Genomic DNA, 26,876 nt, shown 5'->3' on the forward strand with positions numbered 1-26,876 from the left:
TTTGAGGTATATTAATAACTAGTGCGATTGTTTAAATCTTGGAGGGGCATATCTGATTGTGGGGATGAGAAAGAGACTGTAGCTGGGTATGGAAGGAATAGAACAGTACATCCTCAAAGAGGAAAGGATACTTTTAGGCTCATTTACATGCCCCCTGGCATGAATTTATGGCAAACTGTACAAAACTCTCTCATAGCATGAAAACTGTCTGAAAGTTGCCAATAAGGAATTATAGAAGAAACGCTGCTAGAGAATGGTGGTAAATGAGTTATGATTTGTGTTCCTTTCATTAAAAAATTCCTTCTGCTCTCCCTGTGTACACTAAACGGATTGCACATGATTCATTTGTGTGTGCGTATGGTGGTGGGGGAGATGGACAGAGGGATTAAAGTCTTAGTGATTTCATTGCCAATGAGGGGATTTAGGCACACCATATCTATTAATATTAATGAGAGTTGTGTGCCTAAACCCCCTGGTCAGCTTTGAAAATCTTGACTCTAGAACTTCTCTTGTCGTCGTTTACAAGTGGCTCCCTTGTTGCTTATCTCATCTCTGGGCACCACAGCATGTATCTGAGGGTAGGTTGACACTTATTTTGGTGCGTAGAGGACAAGTCACTGCCCACCCAGCTAGTACAGGCATGTGGAAGCACAGTTTAAGTGAGCAGAGCGCCCTACACGTCTGAACTCAGTGGGTATGTGCACCAGAGCCGGTGCTAGCTCATTGGCTGCCCTAAGCAGGAATATTTACAACACATGCTGATAATTAAAAGGGGACTCCCTTGAGCTGCTCCAAGCCCTAGTCAATTGCTTATGCCTAGTGCCAGCTCTGATGTGCCCTACACGGCTCTCTACACACCCAAGCAGTGTAGAGTCCAGTTGCTGGAGTCTCCCTGCTTCAGTGAAAGGCTTTGGCAGGGATGGGGGCGGGGGGGAGAGGCAGTGGGGAAAGGCTCCAGAAGCTCCTCACTGTTGGAACCTTTCCCCACGGCCCCCTCCCCGCTGAAGGCTTTCACTAGCTACACACCACAGTGTGGACGCCGTCTGGCTTTCACAGTGGCGTGTAGCCACCTGTAGCCTACACACCAACACCAGTGTAGACTGGGTCTGAGTGCGGCTGGAATAATAAACACAGTTGGTAGAGGATCACATGACGATCCAGAAATGGCTCGAGTCTGTATATTGCTTAATGTTCTGAGTAAGGGGAGCTCCTTCAGGAAAGTGCTATCTGTAGGACAGTGCAGAATTTCAAAGTTGTGTCTTGCATTTATTAAAGATTGGTGAAAATGCAGTTCTCTCTTGTTTAGGGCCTGTTTCTGATGTTACTCACAACAGTTTTACACTGGTGACCTCCACTGGGGCTAGTTCTCCATGCTCTCTACCATATATAATCATTCACACCTGTGCAAAATGGATGCAAAATGTTAGTGTTCTGCTTTAGCCACTTGTTACACATACCTTGTGCTCTCTTTGCACAGGTGTAAATGCCTACACAAGGTACAGGACAGTGGGGAACCAGGCCCCATTGACTTTAATGAAGTTATTCCTGATTCACACCAGTGTAAGGGAGAGCAGAATCGTGCTTTAAGGGGCTTGGTTTCCATTGGACTCAGTGGGAAGAATTCAGATCAGTAGGAGCTGGATCAAGGCCTAATTGAAAGGCCAAATTCTGCCACTGTGCAAAACCATTCCCAAAATAGAGGCAATCTGCAGAGTGTGGAAGGATTAGGGACCTATTGCTGTTTGAGAGCATTCACTGAAACAATGGACGATACTATCTGTCTGCTGCGTCCTTCCCTAGGACTCTATTTACATGGGCGTCTGTGTATGGTTCTTCCATGGGTTTAGCAGGGAATCTGAACTACATCCCCTTTTTAGTCTGGTGACTTCCTGGCATGCATATGAGTGTGACCATCAGACAGAATGCCACTCTTCATATCTGAGAAGATAGCCCCTCTATGTCTATTAAATACCAGCTAATTATGTGAAGCCGATTTGCTGAGATTTAACAGATTCATAACTTTTCACCTACTTGTAAATCCTTCAACAAATATTTTTTCCTTTAAAATAAAAATGGTATTGGCTACTATACAAATGCTGACCCATTAAATCTCACTAGGAAACTTTAGGCATGCTAAATATCAATTGATTATAAAACCCATATTAATTGATGTTTAACAGCTGTGCTAATGGAGAGGAGCTCATTACATAGCTGTTAACCCTCAACACATATATTTGAAATAATCAATTAGTATTTATTTAACATACAATAACTTTTCTATTAAACCTAAATTAAATACCGGTTTATGGATACCATGCAGAAAAAGCTGCTCTTTGTGAGCCTGATACCAGGTTATCCCCAATCCCCCAAGGGCAGTCTTAACACATTAAGTGAAAAGTCAAAGGGCAAAAGGATCGTATTTCCATCATCCTGAAGTTAATGGGACTTGTGGGCACTCAGCACCTTCAAAGGGGCTCAGAATCTGTTGGGATTGGGTCCATGTTGAATTGCACAGCATAGTGCCAGACAGATGAAGATTTGCTTAAGTATCTGCTAAATGAAATGGTATCTAAGACACACACAGTTCATCTCGGTACTCTCTGCAGGAGTACATGCCATGATGTCAGGACTGGCTGGAACCTACTACCAGACAAAGGAGGGATCAAAGGGACAGGCATAGAAAAAGGGAAAGTCGGGGGGTCCTTCTGTAGTGAGAAGAAAAGGATTGTATTTCTCACCCCTCAGCCACAGAGCTTTCACAGAAAAGAGACAAAGAGGGGGGATAAAGCAGGATGGTTCATTCCATCCTTGTCCTGTCTGCTGGGATGGCCATTGTACCAACCCTCATCTTGTGCCACTGAACCCTAGATCTCCAGGATAGGCCTCTACCACAATGTGACACCATCGGGGGTGCAGATTGTGTTATGGATACCTGCCAACTGAGAAATGATTCAAGACCTCTCAACCTACTATGTACAGGTGATGAAACATTAATAACTCTTGGTCCCTACTATCGTGGGTGGGTTTTGAAAGGGCAATCTACAGGCGAAGGCTCTGTATGCTATCACGAATCCTTCAAGCCATCTACTAACATGATACTTAATTCAACTACATTTACAGACAACGTGGTAAAGTGACTGTAGGATGTGAGCAAAGACCTGAGAAATGCTGGATGGATTAAAGATTGCACCAAGGATAAGCCTCATTTGTCCTCCTAAACCTGGCCAATGTAGAATGTACTCTAAGTTATAGCTTGTAAAAATGAAGCTTTAACACTGCACTACGTTTTATGAGCTGAATCTTCAATTAAGCCCTGTTTTCAATGATTGGAATTGTGGTTTTAAAACAATTAAATGGAAAGCGAGTCAACTTTCTCCAGGATAAACATGTCGCCAAAAGAGCAGAGGGATGTTTTCAGACCAATACATAGTTGTTAAATTTTCATTGAACTGGATCAGATTGAGCACTGCAAAAAAGAAAAAAAGGAGACTCTCTGGCATCAGATCTTCAGGCGGTCAACCAGGTTTCATCGCTCCCACATAACCTTCAATCTGCACTTTACTCCATGTAATCAGACCTCCATTGAAATCAATGGAGCTCCATGTGGGTGCTGGATCAGGACACACAAGGGGTTTAGAGCCCCAAACCTACAGATCCTCCCAGAGGTAGAGGGGACATTTGGGCCTCGAATGGCTGCTCTGGATTTGCATGTTTGCAACGGGGGGTATGATATCGCTGGAATAACAGAGGTATGGCTGAACCAGGCAAATAACTGGGGATTTTAAACATCAGCAGGCAGAGTTTACTGAAGGGATAAGCAAAATAAAACAGGAGAATGGCAATGCTATTTGTTGAAAGTTATTATTAAGTCTGATGGAAAAATTGGTCTAACCATTTTGGCTCACCTGAGAGACATCAGTGGTGTTTTATCTGGAAAATATTAATTGTGAGGCAGGGTGAGTGTACTTTGCACTTGGTTTCTGTGCATAATGCATGGTGTGGATTGCAGCCTCCCACTGAACTCTATTTGAGTTTTGCCATTCACTGAAATGGAAACAAGTCCTTGCAGTTTTCTGGAGGACTGTATCATTTGTCTGAGCCAGGGGTGTACCATTTTTATGAGCCCTTGCACCCAGAGTTGTGTGATTATTTTTCACCACTTGTGGTACATCACTTTTTTTTTTTTCTTTTTTACAGTTTCTAGAAACACTTCCATCCCCAGGAATTTTCGTTGGAATCTTTAGATTTCTGCTGCAGCCAAAAAGGTAGTATTTATTATTTATTGTTTATTGTATTTAATATTTATTTGTTATTCTTTGTAAAGCCACAGACCCACAACCAAGATTTGGACCCCTTTGTGTTAGGTGACATATGTTAAGAGACAATGACAATCAGTACCCCCCAAAGAACTTACAATCTAAATAGACAAGACAGTCAAAGAATTGGGGATAAGGAATATAACATACAAACAGAATGAACAATATGATGGTTTGCAAATGTCCTGTTAGTTCCATTATTATTGTTCTTTTCTTTTCTTTTTTAATATTTTGAAGTGGGTGCAATTGAAATTCATCCCATATCACTCTAAATGCGAGCAAGGCCTGCAAAGGCCAAGGTGGTTTTGTTAGGGAGATAGAAAGTGATAAACAGAGGGGTTTAAAAAACTGAAAACAACGATCTGGGGCCTGACTTGCATGGGAGTTTTGGATACACAAGAAATGCTTCAGCAGGCCCTGGTGAAGAGGAAGAAGCGTTGTCTCTGGCTGATCTATTAAAAATAAGCAGAAACAAGTTATAAAACAGATGCAGCGGACCAGAAAAGAAATGCTGACTTTCTTTTAAGGCAAAATTTTGGGGTAATCAGAATTTTTTTATGCATTTCCTAAAATAGCCAATTTAATCTCTCTCTCCCTTCCCGCCCCTCTCCCCATGCATAAAATCAAACGTGAAATTTTTCTTAGGATATGAGGTAACAAGTTCCTATTACCCAGAAATTTTGCCTTGGAGAAAGGACAACCGAGAAATATTTCCTGGGGGAAGAAAAGGGCAAAGGATACTGGAGAATGATTTTGGTTTAACCAGTCATAGGTACTGTAATGATAGAAGTGAATTCAAGTACTAGATTATCAAGAAACACTCATATACGGGAATAACAGTGTTGCTTCCTACAGTCTAAAGTAGTTTGGTCATCAAGGACCTAATTCAGTGCCCATTGATGTCAATGGAAAGACGCTGGTTGATTTCAGTAGGATTTGGATCAGGCCCCATCTGTGCTCTGCTTTTCTTCTGGATGTCCCTATGCCCCTTGGATGTCCATCGGTGGAGGGAAAGTAAGAGTGCCCATGCTTTTACTCTTCTAGTGTAGGCTCAGACCAAGGTCGGGGGGGGAGGGTGGGTCTGCCATTCAGGACTCTCCTCGTCTGTCTCTCTCTCAGGTCTCTATGTTAGATCTGAAAGAAGGGGTGAAGGGAGATAAAATTGGCCCTTCCCCCTGGGTTAATCCTGTCCTCTCTCCCCCATGCCTCCTCGTCCCAGGTGCTGGAGTGCTCCATGACACATTATGTCTTACTCTTGCATCATTCTTCTTTAATCATCAGAAGCACCAATAACTGTGGGTTTGGGGAACATCTGACCTGACCTCTGCTATTGAGCCATTTGCTTGATTAACCAGATGCTGAGACACCCACCCTAAGCTACTCCTGAAGGGCACTGCCTTCTCCTCACTCAGACACCTCCTGAGGACACACTTCTGCCATAGTGCTTGCATGAAATTTGCCCATTAATTATGGCTCAGGAGAGGACAGGTTGGATGTGTATTACACACACAACGCAAAAGCAAAGAAACGGAGACCAAGAGGGTAATTACCCATGCACCAGTCATTACCCTGAGCAGCCTCCTTTGATATTGCTTCCAGCTCCTCCCATTCTTTGTTTCTTGTCTTGTAAGTTAAACTGGGAGTCAGGAGACTTGGCTCTCCGCAGGCTTACTGCGTGGCCACGGACGAGTCATTTAGGCAGGAATGGGAGTTGGGCACTGAACTCCGATGGGCCTCTTTGAAAATCTTAGCTTCAGCTTCTTTGTCTGTTTTCTCTCCTTTCTAATGAGGATAATATGTCCCCTCCACACAGGGAGCAGTTGTGAGAGTTAATTCATTAATGTTTGCAAGGTGCTTTGGATCCCCAGATGGCAGACAAAGGGCAAAGTGTCATTTTAATGTTGTTTTTGTTCTTCATGGGGCCATTCCTGTAAACTCCAGAGTGCCTCAACTTCACTTGGGGATGCTCAGCAGCCATTTATCTAACATATCTAATTTATCCAGGGTCCTATATTGGCACCCAATCACCGCAGTAGCTCAGCCCACCTTGCAGGACTCAGCCACGAATTGTGATTTCAAAGGAAGATTATTTCGTTCATTTGTTTGTTTGTTTGTTTGTTTTCTAAAGGACAGAATTAAAGCGAGCCTCACCTGGGCCCTCTGCACATTATCCCCCCAGGCGTCCACAACACGACTGTATTTCCCACAGTGTTATTTACTAACTTTTTCTATTTGCTGAGAAAACCTTGTTTGGTGTGTGTGTGTGTGTGTGTGTTTAGGAGGTTAAAAAAATTTCTTGCTGTCAGCGAGTGATGTTACAAACCTGCTCTGACAAGGCTGGTTGTATATTTACAGTTGGTGAGACCGAAGGCTTCATCAATCTTCACGCTTTGAAAGGGACAGGCCCGCTCCCATGAGCACCTGCTCTGGGAGAACAGCTGAACTGTGACTTTCCAGGGAGCTGGCTGTAAATTTTAGCCATTCCCCCCGCAGCCCACGCATGCTTGAGCTTTTTAACCTTCCCAGGCTGGCAGGAGTCCCAGCAATCCGCTTAGTGCAAAGACTGGGGTTCTTTTTAATTAACCTTTTGTTTCCCACTGCAGGTGTTTCAAAGTTTCTTAATGTTAAAAAGCAAAAAAATTGGCGGTGAAGGTGCGTCCACATCCTTTTGTTTCTCCTATGCTCAAGTGATCAAATGGGACAGGTCTTCCTCTCATTTCCCCTCCATGCTTTTAGTTCTCCTGCACAAGTGTCTACAATAACATCCAGTAGGAAGCAGTTATGACTTGTGGTTTCCTTCAGGCACCCTTAGAAAGGATTCCTAGTAGTGCTTTTCTACAGCACAATATTGCAAAATCATTCTCGCTTCCCAGGGCATCTTCTCCATCCTACCACATTCTCCCCATTTGACTTTTTTCTATGACTTAACTGCCTTTGCGCTTTAATGTTCTGGCTAATTAGTCTGGTTGCTTTTAGCCAAATGGCCAGCTAGAGGAGAGAAAGTCTGACTTGTAGGCTCTCAGGATACTCCTTCCTTGACAGCTGGTAGTCCCGGCACTCAACCAAAGAATACTTCCTAAAGAACACAATTTGATTGGTGTATGTGTTCAGACATTAATTTTATTAATCAAACCGACCGGCAGTTTAGCTGATGGGGAGACAAAGTTTAGAAAAATGAAGAATCCAGAAGGAAAGCATGAGAGAATTTAATAATCCAAAAAAAACCATGGGTTGAGGACTTCCCGGGATTCCTTATATAAGGAGACTTGGTATGATGTAAGTTGATACTCTCTTTAGTAAGGTTAGTGCAATAAAGTTATATCACTTACTAAGACTGGTTTCCTCAGTACATTGTAAATATTGACCAATATTTGCTGGTTAAACACTCCTGATGGGGAAATTCAACTTACTAACCAGCAACCTACGTATCAGGAGAAAATCAAAAGTTCAACACCCACCACCACAAATACCCGCCCTAGGGAAAATCTCTCTCTGCTGCAAAATAACCCCTTAATTTTTTTGTCATGTGGCAGAGGGGCGTATTGTCCTATTACATTTTTTCAGTAAGGCTTTTAGCAGAACAATAATGCATTATATCGCTAAGAAAATTCATATGCAGAGATTTATCACAAGGAACAAAATGGCTTTAAACCCCACTTAAAACAATAAAATATATCTTTGAGGGAAAGTTTCAGAATTTTCTGTATAAGAGGAATAATGGTGTCTGTAATTTAATAGGTGCTAAATTTGGTGAGCAGTGCCAGCAAATCCATTTCACATAATGATATTTTATCTCTCTTGAAATGGTCATTTTCATGAATGTTTTTTTTTATTGGTTCCCACATTCCATCAAGTGTCCAAGCTGCTGCTGCTACTCCACAAAAGGTAAGACTATCTATTGGGGGGATTGTCCGGGGGAGAAGAGGAAGGAAACCAGCCACATCTGTTAATAATAGTGACACACAAATGTGGAAGAAGCACATGACAATTGAATGGATTCTCTGTCCATGTCCATATTTTCCACTTTGCCCCTAAGAGGCTAAGTTCTTCAAAATTTACGCCTGTGTGAGTAGGGTAGGCACGCCTTTTTAGTAACAGAGAGATGACCTTGGAGGAACCACAGGTGAGGGATTTGTTAAGGTTCAAAATTGCAGTTTACAAATGGAGTAAATATGGTAGGAGAGCCACTGAGTGAGAAGGACCAACAAGACGAAGAGCTAGAAATCTAAAGGGGTTTGGATATTTCAGCTAGATGTAGAGGTCAATTTACCACTGAGTAGGAGTCATGGGGAACTGAATTTATATATGTCAGGGCAAAATTCTGCCCCTACTGTTCCGGTCAGTGGACCAAATTATTCTTGTAGTGCTTATCTACACAGGGACATCCAGTAAAATTAATCAGAATTAACTAACTTCCAAAGTGAATTAAACTAAACTGAATTAAGGCCACTTCAATTCTGATTAACAGTGTCCACTAATGCACTTCAATTTCACACCTTCAGTTAATTCAGATTAACTTTCATGGATGTCCCTGTATGGACAAACCCTTAGATACACTGTTGCAAATTCACTGAGCCCAAATCCTTCCTGGTGTAACTCCACTGAAAACAATGGGAGCTTTGTCTGCAAAAGGACTGCTGGATCAGAGCCTGAGTTAGTAGACTTGATATAGTGCTGCTTATATGTGATGTAAACTAAAAGAAATGGTTTGGGGCCTCCTACTGGTTGACATTTCATGTTGATTAGCGATACTGTGCATCTAAGTACAGGAATGGCCACCGTCTGTTCAAGTTTGTCATAAACAATAAACCGAAAAAAGAGGCAGGAGATGTTGAATTTTAGCATTTGGGAAAAGCAAGTGAAGTGCTGGAAGTGACTGAAATGAGATAAATCAACAGAGGGAAATGGCAAATATATATCGGTGGCACTGATGCGACACCCAGAGCCGGGAGTAGAAGCCAGGAGTCTTCACTACTAGTGCATTCTGGAGTCCTGAGTGGTAAATCAGGCCTGTCTGGCTAGCACACTTCCAATGGTAACCAGAAGAAAAATACTTGGAAACGATTTTTCAAACAGTTGGATAAGTATTTGGAGAAAAAAATATTGCGGTGATCCATCCACCCATCCCATATTCATTATTATGGAATCTAATCTGTTTCTAAAGCACTCATATTGTCTGGGTACCAACAGATAACTGAAAGGAGAAGAAGAACCTGAGAATTCTGTACACTGAAACTTCTGTCTCTGTTTTAGGAAAAGAACCCTTTATTATAAAGAAGATTAAATAGGAGCCTAGATCCAGGCTACATGAGAGAGGCCTTTGCAAACCAATATCAGCTAGCACATTCTGTCACAATACATTATCTATCCCTACAAAGCGACAATGAAGGTTTTCATCAGAACCCATATCTGGCCCTTCTTAGCTGTATCTTGCAAGCCCAAGCCAGTTCTCATTAACCTTTTGTGGAAGAATCCACTTAAAAATTGCACTGTCTCATTAAGAAGTGGCAGAAAATTACACGGCTGAGCCAGTGGGAAGATCCAGCTGCTCCAGGCATGGGGGGATCTGAGGGGAGCACTGACAGAATGACACACCTTTCTGGGTGAGATTGTAACTGCATTCTGGGATTTGTTTGTATATGGATGTGAGCTTGAAAATCAGAGGGAGAGGCGTGGTGGGAGGAATCTAGTTTAATACCAATTTTTCTCCCCCACCTCACCCCTCTTTCAGTGTCAGAGAGAATAAGGGCTTGTCTGTCTGTGGATTTCAGAAGGCTCCAGTTCAGGCCTTAAGAAAGGAGATGAGTAGTCTGCGATCCGAAAAAGTGAATAAATACTGTCTCATTGACTTTAATGGAGCCTGGATATCATGCAGTTTGTCTGAGAGAGTCCTACTTTGCACTTACAGAGCCTCTTTTGCCTTCAGCACTTTTATAGTTTCTTTTACAATATATAGAACTTTCCAGTGTGATTGACCTGCTCCTTCGACGAAGGGCGATGACTAAACAAGGAGGAATAAAATCCTGGTGAGAGAGCACAGAGTGTGGTCTCTGCTGCATGATGCACCAACTCTGCTTCACAAAATAGCCACTGCCTTTACTGGCCGGCCACCCTAAGGGTGTAGCAGAGTGAAAACAAGGCATAACAGTTGCATCACTACATACTTCACCAATCTCAGATTGCTTTTGCAACTCTGAAAGGAACCTCTCAGCCACCCCTGTGCAGAAGGTACAGTAAATATTATTATAGGAAAAAATTTAGAGGTCTCTACTCAGCTTTTACTCACACCTTCATGAGGCAAAACCCCAGACAATACCACTGAGAGCATTGCCTGCATGCGAATTGATTAAAACCAGAGTAGGCACCACAGAATTCTCCCCATCCCCATCTTAACAAATGGGTAAACTGAGATGTAGAATGTTAAATGTCTCACCTAAGGTGACAGGGTCAGTGAACCGATTCGCTACAGAGGGCCACACATCTTGGCCCCTCCTGTGTGGCTGCAGAGGGCCTCAGCTACAATGGAACCCACTGCACTGGGAGAAGTGGTGGAAGTGGAAGACCCAAACCTGCCTTGGCGCTCAGATTTGTGGAAGTAGGGGAAGACAGGGATGATTCTGGCTGGAATTTGGACTCTAGTGGTAGAGGAAGCTAGTATTTGTTGCTGAAGTCTAACAAATGACAGCTGAAAATGCTGTTTGAATGCCATGTGTGAGAGTGGAGAGTGTTACAGTGGGGTTAAAAACCAACCGTGGATTCCCCTCCTGCCATAGATAAATTTGTGCTCTGAAGGGCTGGAGTCACCTCCTTGTGCAAGTAAATGGTCTCCAGCAGACTTTAGAAATGGCTAACCCATCTATTGCGTAGAAGAAAAAAGAAATCTCACCCTAATTCACAGTAGTTCTAACAGTTTAACTGTGTGGCTTTCTGCTGTCCACCACTGGAGGCTGCTACACACCTCATTAAATAGACAAACATGACAATTAAGAAAAAGACAGGCACTGGGTGCAGTTAGAGGTGAGACTAGAACCTAGGTCCAGAGCAGACCTATGCAAACATTTCTGTTGTGTAAATAGAACGGGCATATTACTCTAAATCTTCCTCTGCAGCCAAAGAGCTCATTCTTGAGCTGTCATCGGTGGATGGGAAACGAGAGGCCATGTTGGGAGCAAACGTCACAAGCTAGGCACTGGGGGGTGGGCGGGGGCAGGCAGGCAAATTTTATTCTCTATTTCCCCAGCCCGGAATTGACTTTGGCAGAGCTTCTCCAGGTTTATGCTGTCAGAACTGAGAGCACAATGTGGCCCCGTATTTTCAAGTGCACCAGAAGATGCGCACACCTCATTAAGCCCCAAAGAATTAATGCCCCTTAAAAAATGCATTTTATAAAAAGATGCCAGAGGTAGAGCTAGAACCTAGGTCACCTCCAGCATCCCCAGCAAGCATTGTCTGTTAGCCGGGCTTCAGGAACAGCCCGTGTGAGGTTGAGCTTGCAGTGCTATTTTAAACAGTGTCTGCATCTCCTTCCGCTAGGCAATGCTTCCTTGCAAACATCTCTTAGTAAGAGAGGCACGTTTTATGAGCAGGCCTAAATTCCTTTGTCTTAGTATTGCTAGCATTCGTGGCTCTTCAGACAGCACCCCGGAAATTGATTCCCTCTCACCTTTGGTAAAAAGATACATTCATGTCAGCAGCTGCATTAGTGCCGAATCCAGCAGTTTTGCCAGGCTCAGACGCGATCCGAAAGTGTTGGTATGTTTTTGTAAATTACACCGAGAAGACCCATGTTGTTGTTAATCTGAGTTCCGCTGTGAGCTGCTGCTTTCACAAAACAATATACAACTTCATTCAAGCATGCTACTGTTGTCGTCTGCCTGGCACTTTAGGCTGCTGTGTGAGGGAACATTTTATAGGCTCAACATTTACAGTAAGTAAATATCAGCATTTTCACCAACCTCCTTCCCCCTCTCCCCAAAGCTCAGATATTATTTTCCCCCTTTGCCACTAACTTGATCTTATTATCCTGCAAAATTACAGCCTTGCTGTAAATCAAGCATTTCTAACAAAAAAGGGCCCATAGCTGTTGTGCTTCCACTTTCACTTTACATTTTTCATCATCCAGGCTGGTCCAGTTCTTTTTGTTTCTGCTCTTAAGAGATAAAGCTGTTTCCCCCCAAATGTAGGTCGCCATCTGTTACAAGGTGTGTGCCTCTTTTAAAAATATGCTTATCTGTCCCCCCGTTACTGGAATACCTCACACTGTATATATCCTCACAGTACCCCTGTGGGGTAGGGAATGATAGCATCCCCATTTTACAGGTGGGGAACTAAGATGTAGAGAGAGACTAACTAGAATCATAGAAGTGTAGGCCTGGAAGGGACCTCGAAAGGTCATCTAGTCCAGTCCCCTGCACTCATGGCAAGACTAAGTATTATCTAGACCATCCCTGACAGGTGTTTGTCTAACCTGCTCTTAAAAATCGCCAATGATGGAGATTCCACAACCTCCCCTTGCCCAAGGTCGCACAGGGATTCTGTGGCAAGCCAGGTAAATGAACTCAGGTCTCATGAATCCTAGGCTAGTGCCTCAATTGCTAGAGCACCCTTCCTCTCTTTTAAGGAACCCCCATTTTGTGGGTTAGTTCCCTAGACTCCCATCCAAACCTCTAATGCTTTAGTCATTTTTGGACTTTTCTGCTGTGGATGCCCTGATGCCAAATGTCAAGATGACATTGTTATTGTGGGTATTAACATTAGTGCTTACGTTCTTTCCATCTGAGGCTCTGAAAGGGCTTCACGAACATGAATGAATTAAGGCTCACATTGCTCCTCCGAGATGAGTATTACAATGCCCATTAGGAGTAGATGGAGGGGGAAGCTGAGTCACAGATATGTGAAGTGGTTTGCCCAAAGTCATCCAGCAAGTGAGTGGCACAGCCAGTAAAAAAAAAAAAAAAATCCCCAGTTGTCCTGAGTTTGAGACTTTTTACCCAAAAGATCAAACTTCCTCTTAGAAGGATGTCAGAAAGATACCTTCCTATGGAACACCAGGGAACATTTTGGGATTGGGTACAAAAATACAGAAGGTTGCTGTGAAGCTCCCATGTGAAATGTTGCAAGTGAGCGTCTCTCCATAGCTTACAAGATAGCACCCAGTGGTTGTCTATGCTAAGAGCACTTTGGCTGGGCAATGTATCATCTTCTGAATTTTCATTATTAGCCCTGTGATTTATTATCCATATCTGTTACCCGCTTGATTGCTCTTGCATGTCGCTGATACATCCGAGTAGAACAAACCTGCTGTATTGCTCAATGTTTCAAGTACTTCCTAGCATTGCACTAATTTCAGTGGGGATTTTTAGGGCATGACAGCAAGACTGCATGGGCTGGATCAGCAGGGAAAGGGTTACAACCAGCTTTGGGCCTGAAGATGAACCCAGGGTCAGTACATTTTGGAACTTGGGGTGTGTTTGAAATCCTAAGACTCATTCACACAAACCACTGCAAAGTGAAACCCACCAAGGCCTGGCTCCATTGTCAAATCTTTCCAATGTGAACCCAATAGCTGTCTTTCGTCGGTTATATAAATAAGGGTTGCAAGATCAAAATGACAATTGGGAACATATTGCACTGACGTGCTAAACCTTCAGGGCTAGATGTGGCTCTGTAAATTAGAATAACAGCATTGAAATAAATGGGCCAGATCCTCAGTGGAACGGAGTCCATTTTCATCAGCTGAGGATCTGGCCTAGTTACCTTGACATTTAATAATAATGACACCATTTGACTTACTTGAAAAAAAGAGTTGGCAAAGCAAATGTGACCCATCAAACTTCTGGTTCTCATGTACGGATTGGGGGAGACGATTTAGAGCCCCAGTCTGTGTACAGGAGAGGAAGAAGGCACCCAGAGACAGGAGGCACTGAGAGCTTTCTGTTTTATTTCAGGGATTTTGGAACAGGATGGTTTGCTGTTACGCGTTTTAGTAATTTTATGTAGCTACTGTTTTAAAGCACCAAAGGGAACGATGATGTTCATTCCATGTGTGAGATTATAAAGTGGTGAAGTGTTTGTTTGCATGGCTTGGGTAGGTAATGTCTTCTTTAAAGAGTGTGTTCTTTTATTGAATGTTAATACTTTTTGTTGGTGGAAAGGGGCAATTGAATAAAAAAGGTTTTTTTTTGTTGAGATTTACAACAAGGGGCTGATTTTGATAAAGATGGGCATTAAACTGCACATGCAGAAATGCATAGGCAATTGCAAGCATAATTGGAAAGCACTGTGACATTCCTGTCAAGCTTACATAGGTTAATAGTCCCCCACTTCCTCCTTGAACCTGCAGAATTCTTTGATTGTGTGGTTCCTTTTTTATGATGAATTTGCCATTTGGAAACATGGGTGAGTCACATTATCAGCATATAAACAAAGGCTGGATTAGTGCAATGAAGGCATCATATTAAAAAAAATCCAAGCCAAGAAACAACAACTCTAGATAGAGAATATGATCAAGTGTTAGCCTAATTTATAGACACAATAACTGTGATTACTTGTGGAAGTTTGGTATCTGCATATACATACAGGCACTTACATACATGGCTGGCCATTTGTGAGTGGAAATACTCAAGAGTGAGGGCACAATCATGGAAGTTGTGCATACAATGGTGCACACTCATCTTCACTTTGTGGTGTGTGTGGTTATGCCTGTATAATTGCGCGTCATTGTTAGAAATTAAGGCCTTAATGGGTTTTCTTTTTTGTTTCCAAATATATTGCATGTGTCCCGCATAGCATGGAAGTTTTGCAATGTTGTAATGATTTGCTATCACTGGTGTACCATCAGCTGTGTGTTTTTTGATACAGGGGGCCAAATTCTGTCTCCAAGTATGTGCCTGTAGCTCCCATGGAAGTCAAGACTGCACCGCGGATGCACAGCACGTACATAGCTGGGGGTGAAATTTAGCCCATAGTATGCATGCAGAATAGGTAAACTATTGTGATAACCACATTTTCATCTTCCTTATTTCTCTCCCTTGATGCTACTTTCCTGTTGTAAAACATGTTCCCATCGTCTTACTGTTCAAGAAAGGTTCTCAGTCCATTTAAACAACTCCGGCAGTGTTTCCAATGCTTATTGCTTTTATGGTACACGTGGCTGTTGTGCCAGTTCATAATCTTGGTTAGTTTCCCCCATTTTATGGTTTTAAAATAGAGATGCGTTCCTCCTCTAATGTCTTTAAAATGCTGGCTTTCTAGTCGATGCGTTAGTGCATCTTGTGATGAATATATTGTGGTCACAAGTACAGTGCTGCAGAGGACAGAAGTTCTGATTTGCAAAGGATTTTGAGATTTTTGAAATTTGGCTTCATTCCGATTAGGAACCAAACACACACATTTTGAAATTCTCTGTGAAGGAAAATTCTGAAAAAATATTCTGTTGGTTCAATTAAAACCGTTTGTTTCAATATTGACTCTTGCATTATATTATAATATAATTAAAAATAAAGGAAAAGGGTTTTTTTTTCTCAAAATGAAAAATTGAAACATTTCAACATTGTCCAAACTTTTCCCCAGTTTTCTTCTGAGGTAAATTCCAGAAAAATTGATCCAATTTCACAAAGCATTCTGATTTTGATGGAACTGCATATTCTGACAGAATATGGTTCTGCTGACTTTTCTCCAACCAGTTCCAGTTAAAAATGCTTCAAAATCATAAGCCTTCCGTCTTCCTCTATTACAATTACCAGAAAGTAGATATAATACTACATGAGCTAGGTGTTCTGAGAGTTTTATCTTATTCTTAGGTAAATATTTTGGTTAGTTAAAAAATATTAAAGCTATTTGCAAAGTCAGACCCCCACTTGATCAAATATCACTTTTGAGTCTGTGATCTCGCATTACCCATTCAGTTTTGGCAGGTTTACCCACCCCATACTCAGCCAGATTCCAATTTCAGACACACTGGGCTTGATTTTCATTTACACTAAGGCCCTTCACTCTACCAGAGAAAACCAATTTCAGACCCCTTTACACTGCCAGAGCAAAGTACAGGAGTCTTCATGTAAATTAAATTAGGCCCACAGCCATATGGTATGCAGTTATATAGTATGTAGGTATCTATCTGATATAAATGTTTAGTTTATTCAGAGAATTTGGCCCCCTGACTCCAGTTAGAGCAATCCTTTAGTTTTTTTGTATGAGATCACCAATACTTTAAAACATTTTACAAATTTTAACCTTGGAATAACTCTGTCAGGTGGATGAGTACTGTCACCTTCATTTTATACATGAGAAAATTATTGAGACCTAGAAAGGTTAAGTGATTTGCACAAGGACACAAAAGGAATCTGTGTCAAAGCTAAGAGTAAAGTTAGGAGTTTTCAGCTCTTATGCCTGAGCTCAGACCACTAGACCAAGATTGTCTCTGTGCATAACATTTTTGTGAAAAGAACCTCTTTTTGTTGCCAGCTCAGAATGTCTGTTCTTTTCTTCCCTTCAGGCATTGTTCTGCAGTGGATCCCAGGGGGTAGAGATACTAGCCAGGGTAGCAGTTATGGAATCTCCTCTGACCTTTAATCATTGGCATCAGTCCCTCTGCTCCTTCTTTGTACTGCCACTAGCTAGCAAATGGTGCTGGATCCCTGTTCATCTTTGAGTAATCCCAGGGCAATTCACTCATGAGCTCTCTGGTCTCTGCCAAAAGGAAAGCCCTTAACAGAGCTGGTTGAAAATTTTTTGTCGAAACATTTTTTTCCAATTATATTTTCATCTAAATTGACACATTTAGAAAAGGTGTCAATGTTGAAGAAAGGTCACTTGGAAAAAAATAACTAAATGAAGCGTTTAGATAATGTTTTCAGAACAGAAAAATTTGAATTTTTATTTCAAAACAAACTTTTTGGAATGAAATTCATTTGTATGTAAATTAAAAAGTGTAAAAAGTCAAAATCAGAGCAAAATTTTCCAGTTTTATCAAAACAATATGTTTCAATTGACCTGAAATGTTTTTTTTCCCCCTGAGGTTTGTTTCATGGGAAATGTTGATTGTTTTTTGTTGTCATTCTGATTCAGAATGGAATTTTTTTTTTTAAATCACAAAATTTCCCATGAAACAGAACATTAATTTGCCACCCAGCTCTAGTCTTATGTCTGTTTACACCTGTGGGTCTTTTGAATGTCAGCTGCTGCCTTCCTCCTAAGCCAGCCAAATAAACAGACTTTTAAATAAGAAAGAGGAAGTAATAACACTCCATTATTATTATTATTATTTGTATTGCACTAGTGTTTTAGGACCCCTGTCATACATTAGGACTTCATTGTGCTAGGTGCTGTACAAATACATAGGAAGAGACAGTCCCTGCCCGGAGGATCTTGATCCATGACTTGCATTTCTGTAGTGGGTGGCTCACAAGCAGAGAAAAGGGGCTATTACTGTAATCCCAGTTACACTGGTTTCAATCCAAAGTAGCTCCATTGACTATACTGGTGTTGCTTCAAGTTGAAGTGTAGAGGAAATCAGTCGGGCCCGAAAGGGCAATATTTGCCTTCCCAGCACATTTCTTTAGCAAATGACTCTGTTGTTTAGTCAATGTTTTTTAAGCTGTGTTTTGTTGTTGGTTTTTTTTTTTTTTTTTTTTGCTGCTGCATCTTGCAGCCCTGCAGGGACACTGTGCGGTTTTCACGCAGAGCCGATGCCTGGCTTTGCGTACTTGTCTCTGAGGAAAAAGGGACTATGATGGCATTTCAGCGTATATTTCATATTGTTCCATGTGAATAACAGGATCTGATGATTGAAATCTAATACCTGGGAACCAAAATGAATTGTTTGCCTTCTCATGGCATGTTATGCATCTGCATTTCCTTCTGACTCGCAGAAACACACGTGCGTGTACACACACACACACACACCCCCAGGGGCTTTGTAATATAGCAAATTGCTTATACATATGTAAGCAAATATCTTCTCAAATTATCTCTTATCACCAAATGGGGTGTGATGCTTGTTGTTCAAGGGGGCAAGGTTGCCTTTCAATCTGCGGAGGCCAGCCTGACACCAAAAATAAACAGCATAAGCCTGGAATGGTTGTCGCAAGGGGCAGAGAGAACTTGTCAGGCGGGAGTGTGTGAGCCGGCAAGATGATAATGTGGCATGACACTTCTGAAATGAGACACTGGTTGCCATGGTGAGGAGTCAGGAGGGACTCTCTCTCCAGAGGCTGAAATAAAACATGCTTTAAATGATGTTTGATTAGAATTTAGATCATGTAACTGAGTGGCTGGGCCTGTTCTCCCCCCCCCCCCGCCCCCCGTTCTCCTTTCCTCATCATCATCATCTTCAGCTGCTGGCAGAGCTCACTTTCAGAAGAAAGGGGTCTGGAGTCTAAACAGCCCCGACTGTAAAAAAAAACAGAAACAAAACAAAACAAAAAACCCCTTCACCACCACCTCTAACATGCTAAGAGGTTACTTAGTTCCAGGCCCAGTCCATTACACTGCTTGCTAACTGTCCCTGCATTTTCCACTTGAGTCCATCATAGTTTAAGCCTGTTAAAAATGATTCCTTCTGTTCTGAAAAACACTTAATCAATAGCACCCTGAGAATATCCCCCTTCTTAGTTTGTGTTTTCTGACTGGTCTATGCATCGCCTTTTTAATGTACATTAAAACTACAGCCTATCAGGGACAATGTTCTTCTTGTGCTCTTAGCATTAAAGAAAGTGTGTGTGTGTATCGTATTCTAAGAATGAAAAGGAACTTGGAAGAAAGAGAGAAATTGAGAGAACAATCGAGATTGACATCATTGCCGTGTGAATAGAATGGGAGAGTTTTTATGTTGCTTCACAGTTTCATTTGAAGAACACACCTCAACTAATTCTTAGTTTCTTTATAAACAGAGAGAGGCAAAAACGGGGAAGGCTGGATGGCTCAGGGGCTGGCTCCAACCGAGTTTTTTTACTTTTAGGTGGCTAGTAGAGACAGCTGAATGCTTTTAAAAAGAAGTTTGTCATATAAGGTATGCAGTGATTGTTACCTTTCCTCCTTGACTAAATCATTTGACCAATACTATTCTATCAGTTACAGAGCAGCTGAGATACTGACAAAAGCATTTGTTGAATGAACTACTTGGTGAAAAAACGGCAAATGCATCAAATAAGGTATTTGAGCAGCATTCTACATGCTAATCACCTGAGGGCCAGATTGCTCCAGCTACCCCAGTTTATACCAGCTGAGGGTCTGGACCTGAAAACTGTTGGCGCCCCTGGCTGACAGCAATTGGCAGTTATTAGTGTATGATGGCTTTTTGGTAGCCTAGGTGAACTGAGTTTGATGATCTCACGCTACCCTCGTTGGACGTGCGTCCGGATCACATTAACCCTCATCACAAATGGCACTAGTTAGCAGTCTCAGCAGAGAGGCCAAGGACAGAACGATCCTGGAGTCTCTACCATAGTGTTGCTTCCATGAAGAGCTGTAGAGATGTGGTGGTGGCTCTACACCACCTGGGGATACACAAGCAGAATTCTTATGCAACCAAAAATCAGCTTCCTCTTTACCGCGCATTTTAATTGTGGTCAAATGAAGTGGTTACACCAGTCCAGGTAAAAGTGAAGGTGTGATAACAGTTACATTATCCCAGTCTGTGAGAGCACTGATTACAGCTGTTATTGAGTCTTGTGTGTGTGTACTTATTAAAAGGAGTATACAGTGGCTTTGCCTGAGACAGTGTGTATCCTAGGAGTCACGGAATGCCCTGTAATTTATGAGAGACAAAGAGGAACATTAGATATTGTTAGAATACATAATAATCCCTTGGCAATAATTTATTCAGCTTGCAAGGTTAGGATCTCCATAATTCTTGGCTGCACAGTAATGAAGACTACTGATGCTCATTATATATTTTTGTGTACATTAGCGGTAGCTCTGAATATGTGGATACTGGGCCTCCTCCTACCACTAGACATGCTACTCAGTGTTACCGAGAGGATCACGTTGGCTGGACTCCTTGTCTGAACTGAACATGGAGAACATAGCCAATTCTCCTGTTCTTCGAAGGCCATTCCTTTAGTCGCGAGCTCTCGGTGACTTTATGCCAAAGAAATCGGCTTTTTCAGTGCATTTCTAGCACCCTGGCTCAGTAGTTTGCTCACTATGAGAAAGGCACCTCTGGTTTAGTTTGATTTGCTCTGCCTAGGAGGACCACCATTGATCAGTGACCTAACATGCACTCAAGCACCATCGAGAAATGGAGAGTCCATGCCAATGCTGTGTACTGTCCTTCTGCGAAAACCAGTCATACACATTGTTCAACAATATCCATGAGCCCATGGTGTTTCCATCTCACTGCACGCAATGAAGCAAGGAAAGACCGAGAATTGTACTGATGCAGAGCTAACATCAGTTAAAGAATTTGCTGCTAGTTACCAGTGCTAGCTCTGAAAAACTCCAAGCCAGAGTACACGCCTGTGCTTGTCTACTTTCAACACACCTTAATGAGAAAACATAGGGCCAGCTGGCCACATGGATATATAACAGTGGCTATACATACCATAAGTTCTGTTATTTAAACTTGATGCTTAATGGCATCCTATGAAATAACTTCAATGCTGATAAGTCAGAAGCAGCAGCTTGCTTCTGCCCCATATGGACGTAGGCCACTGGATGGCCAAGGGCCATAAAAGAAGTGCTCATGCCGTATCTATTGAGCCAAAAAATAGTGAGTTTTAAATTTTCAAAACCGGCTAGTGATTTTAGTAAGGGTGCCCAATTCCCTTTGAAAATCTCAGCCTCCCTGCCTCAGTCTGTGACTGTGTGACTTTAACGTGAAAGCCTTGAGTGTTGCACGGTCAACGTGAGACACCATAGAAGGGCCTGATTTTTAGAGGGCAGGTTGCACTTCAATTTGTGAAAATCAGGGTCCTTTACAGTGTCAAGTTGGGCCCCGCCCCCAGAATTGCAGCTCCCACGAACCACGAGCTGCTTTAGAAAAGGCTCGGCTGAGAGAGTCTTTTTGGTCTTTGCTTTGGAGAAATCAAACCTTGCTATAGGGTGGGATTTTCAAAAATGCCTAAGTGACTTTTAGGCTTTCAATGGGACTTTGTGCTACTACATCCCATCGGTGCTTCTGAAAGGTCCACTTATAAACTCATCAGCCTTTTCTGAGTAATTTCTCAGGGTTCTGATGACCTCATCTGCACATTTTTTAGATCCTGGGTGGCTTATTTTACCTTTCCATTCAAATTGGATAGTAATTGCTATTGCCCAGTCAGGTCAAGAATATCCATTCCTTTGCCACCAGTACTTGAGTTGGCCTTGGGAATTTTAAAACATCAGTCTTTTATTTAAAAAGAAAAGGAGGACTTGTGGCACCTTAGAGACTAACAAATTTATTTGAGCATGAGCCAATGAAGTGAGGAGTAGCTCACGAAAGCTTATGCTCAACTAAATTGGTTAGTCTCTAAGGTGCCACAAGTCCTCCTTTTCTTTTTGCGGGTACAGACTAACGGCGGCTGCTCTGAAACCGGTCTTTTATTTAGTTACACCTCAGCTGCACTTCTGACTGGAGTTCAGTTGCTCAGTTTGGAGTTCAAATGTTCCAGTCTGAATGCAGCCATGTGGGGTTATAAAGCATCTTGAAAGCTGCTCTGCTGTTGGCTTCTTTCCTCGATAGGAGCCCCGGGTAATAACAATCAGATATAGGTCTAACTATCAAATGCGAGAAGAAACTGAAGCCAAAGAAGAAGGGGGAAGTTCCTTTTGAAAGAGCAATAAGCAAATGGGGAGTGTATGTGGGTGGGCAAGAAATCTTTCCTCTCCCCTCCAGTGAGAACGCTCAGTATCTGTGGCTCAGTAGGCAGGAGACATAGTGCTATTCACAGTGCAGTAAGACCGTCGGACTGAACATGAGCAGTCAGAGGGAGCGTGAGGTAAGCTCCACCGTAGCCCAGCCCTTGACTAAGCGTTGCTGTGCGAACAAGTTGAGGAGAAGCACATCAGTAGAAAGGAAGAAAGCAAGCATTGAACTGGGGAGACTTGCGGTAGCAATCTGTTTATGGATAGGCTTCTTCAGCTAAAGATATGCAATATGGGCAGAAGCCTCACAATATACCCCAGACACGTTCTTGTGGTTAGCTATTGAGATATATGTCCTGTTCAGAACTGTTGCTAAGAGTCAGAAGCAGGGAAGGGGTTAAAGTTACTTAATGAGAGCGATTTTTTTTTGGCACGATAATTAGACATTGCACTATTTTATTATCATAGTGCATTTGTACAGCAGCGTTAAAACCCCTTTAGTAATGTTGGCTATGCTTCCTGCGGTGTAATCTGCCAAACAACATAGGTTATCCATGTCATGGAATTTAGTTAACATTGACGCAGACATTAGTCTTGAAATGCTAGAAGATCCCAGGATTGCTGGTTATGTTTGGCTGATAAGTGCACAGGATTGTAGTGACGCTACATTTTATTAATCTAATAATGGGTCTGTTTTTGAAGGGAAAGGATAAAATCTCACTTTAAAAGCGATGAAGGAGCGGAAGGTACAGTAGACACTAAGAAACAAGGCAGACAAGCTGAAGGAAACAATCCAAGTCTCTAAAACCCATCACAGAATGGAAAAGGATTAAAAAGAGAGAAGGCACCTAAAATTTCGAAGAGCAAAAAAGAGAAATAAGGGGTGGGAGAGAACAGAAAAGGTGAAATGAAGTGGCCGCTCCTATATACTATACAGTTTCAACTAGGTATAATATTCTTCATCACTGGGGGTTCTGAGCTGCTGTGTAGTGTTTCTGTATGCTCTTTGGCCCAGATTCAGCCTATATACTTAGGCAGGTGAGTATTTCCATTGAAGTCAATGGCACTACACACCTGATTAAAGTTCTGCTAAATATGTTGTGGATCAGTCACATTTTAAAACTAAAGCACTATCATAAGAACATAAGAATGGCCATAGTGGGTCATACCAGTGGTCCACCTAGCCCACTATCCTGTCTTCTGACAGTGGCCAGTGCCAGATGCTTCAGAGGGAATGAACAGAACAGGGCAATTTGGAGTGTCCCAGCTTCCGCCATCCACTGTCCCACCTTCTGGCAGTCACAGTTTTAGAGACACCCAGAGCATGGGGTTGCGTCCTGGCTCAGAAGGAAACGGGGTTGGATTTTCCCGGGGCGAAGCCATTATTTCCTCTTTGAAAATTTTTGAATTGGGATTTTTCCAGTGAAAATTCCCACGGGAAGAAATTCCATTTTCTGGCCAGCTCTAATATTTACTATGTTTAGGTCAGAAAAATGTTCCGTTTCCATTAATTGCAGACCTGATTATATTTTGCCAACAACTCCTTCCAAGGAATACATTTAACAAGAAAAAAGGGAACATTGCTGGAATAAGAAAATGTGTCTAGTTCATTATTCATGTGGCTATGCTGCTATAATTCACAGGCTGGCCAATCAGTGCACATACTTGACAGAAGACAGCGCGCTTTGGTTTAGAGCTAGTTGAAAAATGGCAAACCTAAAACTAAAACAGGTTGCCGTTGGTTAAAATCTATTTGTGGCTTGATTGTTGAAAGAAATCAGGACCCAGCAGTTCCCTTTGAGAATAATAGGAGCTGTTGAGTTCTGAGCTCTGCGGAAACTGCAGGTGAAATCTTGGCCCTATTAAAGTCAGTGAGAGTTTTGCCATTGACTTCAGTGGGGCTGGAATTTCACCCTTGGCCCTTAGTGGTGTGTGTGTGTTTGGTTGTTCCCCCCGCCCCCATTCTTAATGGACATTATTATAGTTCAGATCATCCGCTGGGGTAAATCAATGTAGCTCTGTTGAAGTCAGTTTCCACTAGCTGTGGATCTCTTCTATATCTCTTTACCTTTTGGGGCGGCTGGGGGGAGCAGTGGTTCTTTTCACCCGTCAGCATTATTTACCTGCAGAAAACCATTGTGACTACACTATAGATCTGCAAGCTTCAACTACACGTCCTTCCAAGAATGCCTGATTTCTGTCCATGGCCCAGCAGCACCTATTCTATAGACCTGAATGCTTCTAATTAGCTTCCAGTTACAGAATTCTATAGGATTGTTAACAAACACCTATAGAAAAAATTCTCATTTGCTATTAAATTCCATAGCTTCTTGGAGTAACTTTTACAGAACCCTATGAAATTTCTCTCAAACCCTATTGGTTTGATACTTATTAAAAGCTATAGGATTGTTCCAGAAGGGAATTCTTTGTTTCTTTCTTCCCATCACATTAGATTCCTTACTCCTCTTCCTCTGCCTATGTTTCTTTTCCTCTATCAGTGCATGCACCAGTTCACCACGCACTTTGCCACGTGCTACCACAGTGCACAGCTCTTCTGATTCCACATCAGGTGTCAAATCTTTCATATGATTTCCTGCATGTTTGACTAATCAATGCAGAACATCATCATGAAGGATAATTTTACCTTCTGGCACTTCTGGGACAGTATAATGAGGCCTGGTGTTTTCCATTTTTTTATTCTTCTACAAGAATCTACAGTTTTAGTCCCAGCTAATTGATTTGAGTTCATGGAGGAGGGTTCCCCCACCTCCCTTCCAGCGTCTTGGCTATTAATGGATTCTAGTGCTCTAGCATGGCTGTGTATTCAGTCTGTTTAGAGATTCAATATACTATCGTTCTGACCTTTCAGAAGCCAGGAAAAAACATTAGGACCAGCATGTTGATCCACGTGGAGACCAATGTCAGGGGCAGGTTGGAATTGTTTAATTTGGCTGGAGACATGGACTTACTGCAGGAGCAGTGATACTTGGAACTTCTGCTGCACTTTCTACCTGTGGTGCTTGACACGTTTACCAAACAGGAGGAAACTTAGCCTCACAACTATCCTGTGAGAGGTGGGGAGTAGTATTATCTCACTTCATAGACAGTGAAACTGAGGCACGGAGGTGGGTTTTCCAGAGGGAATGGGGGGGTCCCTACCTCCTTCACACTCCTTTGAACATCCCAGCCAGAGTGTAAGTGACTTGATCTCTGAGGAGGTCTGTGGGAGAACCAGGAGCACAGGCCAGATCTCCTGGCTCCTAATCTTGTGTTTTCATCACAGAACCATTTTTTCTCTTCTTCTTCTTCTTCTTCCTCAAATGGGCTATGGATCCATGTTTTGTTTTGGAGGATAATTGAGGAACCGCCTTCTTTCTAAGGTCTCCAGCAATAACCCAAGGAGTGGGTGAGATTCATTCATGATCCCTCAAGTTTAGCTGTAGTTTGACTCTGAGCTTATGAGCCTAAAAAAAATAAAATCACCATGGCTAATCTCAGATATATACATCCTTTAGAGACCACAGGCCAAATCCTCAGCTTGTGTAAGCAGACATCAATCCGTTGAAGCCAATGGAGTGATTCCAGTTTTTACCAGCAAAGAACCTGGTCCCTTGAGTGTCATTTGAATCCCAGTAATGTGGATTCTGTCAGCAAAGGATTCCAAAACACCCTTTGAAGGAGGGAAGGGGGACAAGAAGTGAGGAGGGCACAGACCAGGAAGCAGCTATTTGAATGTTCACGAATTACCAATGCTCCCTTCCCTGGATGGCAGGGAGTTGAAAAAGAGCACTGTCTAATTAGAGGCAGCACCTGAGATCCCAAAGTGGGCTTGTGAGACATGTTTTTATGAGTAATTTGTATATTTCTGCTCTATTTTTGACACAATCACCTAGAGTTATTCTTGTATTTTTTTTTAAGTGATGGCAGCAGCCGTATGACAGATTTGTTTAGGGTTAGAGCTGTTCATAAATTAAGTGGCATATAAAAATTAATTTTTCTTAAAAGAAATGCGTTGAGCTCCTTAAATTGCTCATTTAACATCACTGAAAAGTAATACTCCGCTTTCGAATGGACATCGTATTAACTTTAAAAGGCCTATTTAAAGTGACGGTTGTCAGTGAGTGAGAGCCAGATATGGTAATTCCAAGTTACAAATCAGAGTGAGGAAACTGAAGAATGGACAACCTTGTTAACACAAGCACGACGGAGGAAGCACCGGGGTCAGAGTGCCAGCGCAGAAAGGAATAAAGACACAGCACCAAAAATATGTCCTATAATTAGGGCAGCTGTAAGAGTCAAGGTTGAAGATTCTTCACCATGACACGTCTGATATAGAAAAAGTGATGGCCAAGAGTAATCACTTACAAGCACTGAGCCTTAAAGGAGCAGCACTTCATTTATACTATTGGGGGGGTGTGGGGTTAGAGAAGACAAGACAAAGGAAGAAAGGGACATGGGGCGGGAGAACGCAGGGCAGACTGGCACTGAAGGGGTGGGGGGCGGTGGGAAATTGCAGGGTCTGTTTCTAACACTCAAAGAGGCCAGCAAGAAAAATGACTGCTTAACAAAGAGATTTTCTGATACAGGCGGAGTGGAATTATATCCCTGGATTCCAGGTATAGACCTGATTCTGCCCTTTGGCCAGTAACTTTGATGGAATTACTCCAGATTTACATCAGAGTTAGTGAGAGCAGAATCAGCCCAATAAGCCTGGAGATACTTAGGGGTAGTTTCTTAAGACAGGAGGTTGCTTAATAACAGAAGTCTGTGTGC

General features: G+C 42.3%; 1 protein-coding gene across 3 annotated transcripts in view; it reads left to right on the top strand.

The window, feature by feature from the left end:
• LHX1 (LIM homeobox 1) overlaps window positions 1-26,876 on the top strand; it is a 394,100-nt gene that overhangs the window by 14,953 nt on the left and 352,271 nt on the right. For 2 of the 3 annotated variants that reach the window (XM_074974974.1, XM_074974977.1), the window contains exon 1: window positions 4,024-4,265. The gene's annotated coding sequence lies outside the window, so the exon portion shown is untranslated. Of the gene's footprint in view, window positions 1-4,023; window positions 4,266-26,876 lie in introns of those variants that run through there. The other variant, XM_074974975.1, reaches the window with a different exon arrangement.

The sequence above is a fragment of the Natator depressus genome, chromosome 17, assembly GCF_965152275.1.
Source record: "Natator depressus isolate rNatDep1 chromosome 17, rNatDep2.hap1, whole genome shotgun sequence".
NCBI classification, from domain to species: domain Eukaryota; kingdom Metazoa; phylum Chordata; order Testudines; family Cheloniidae; genus Natator; species Natator depressus.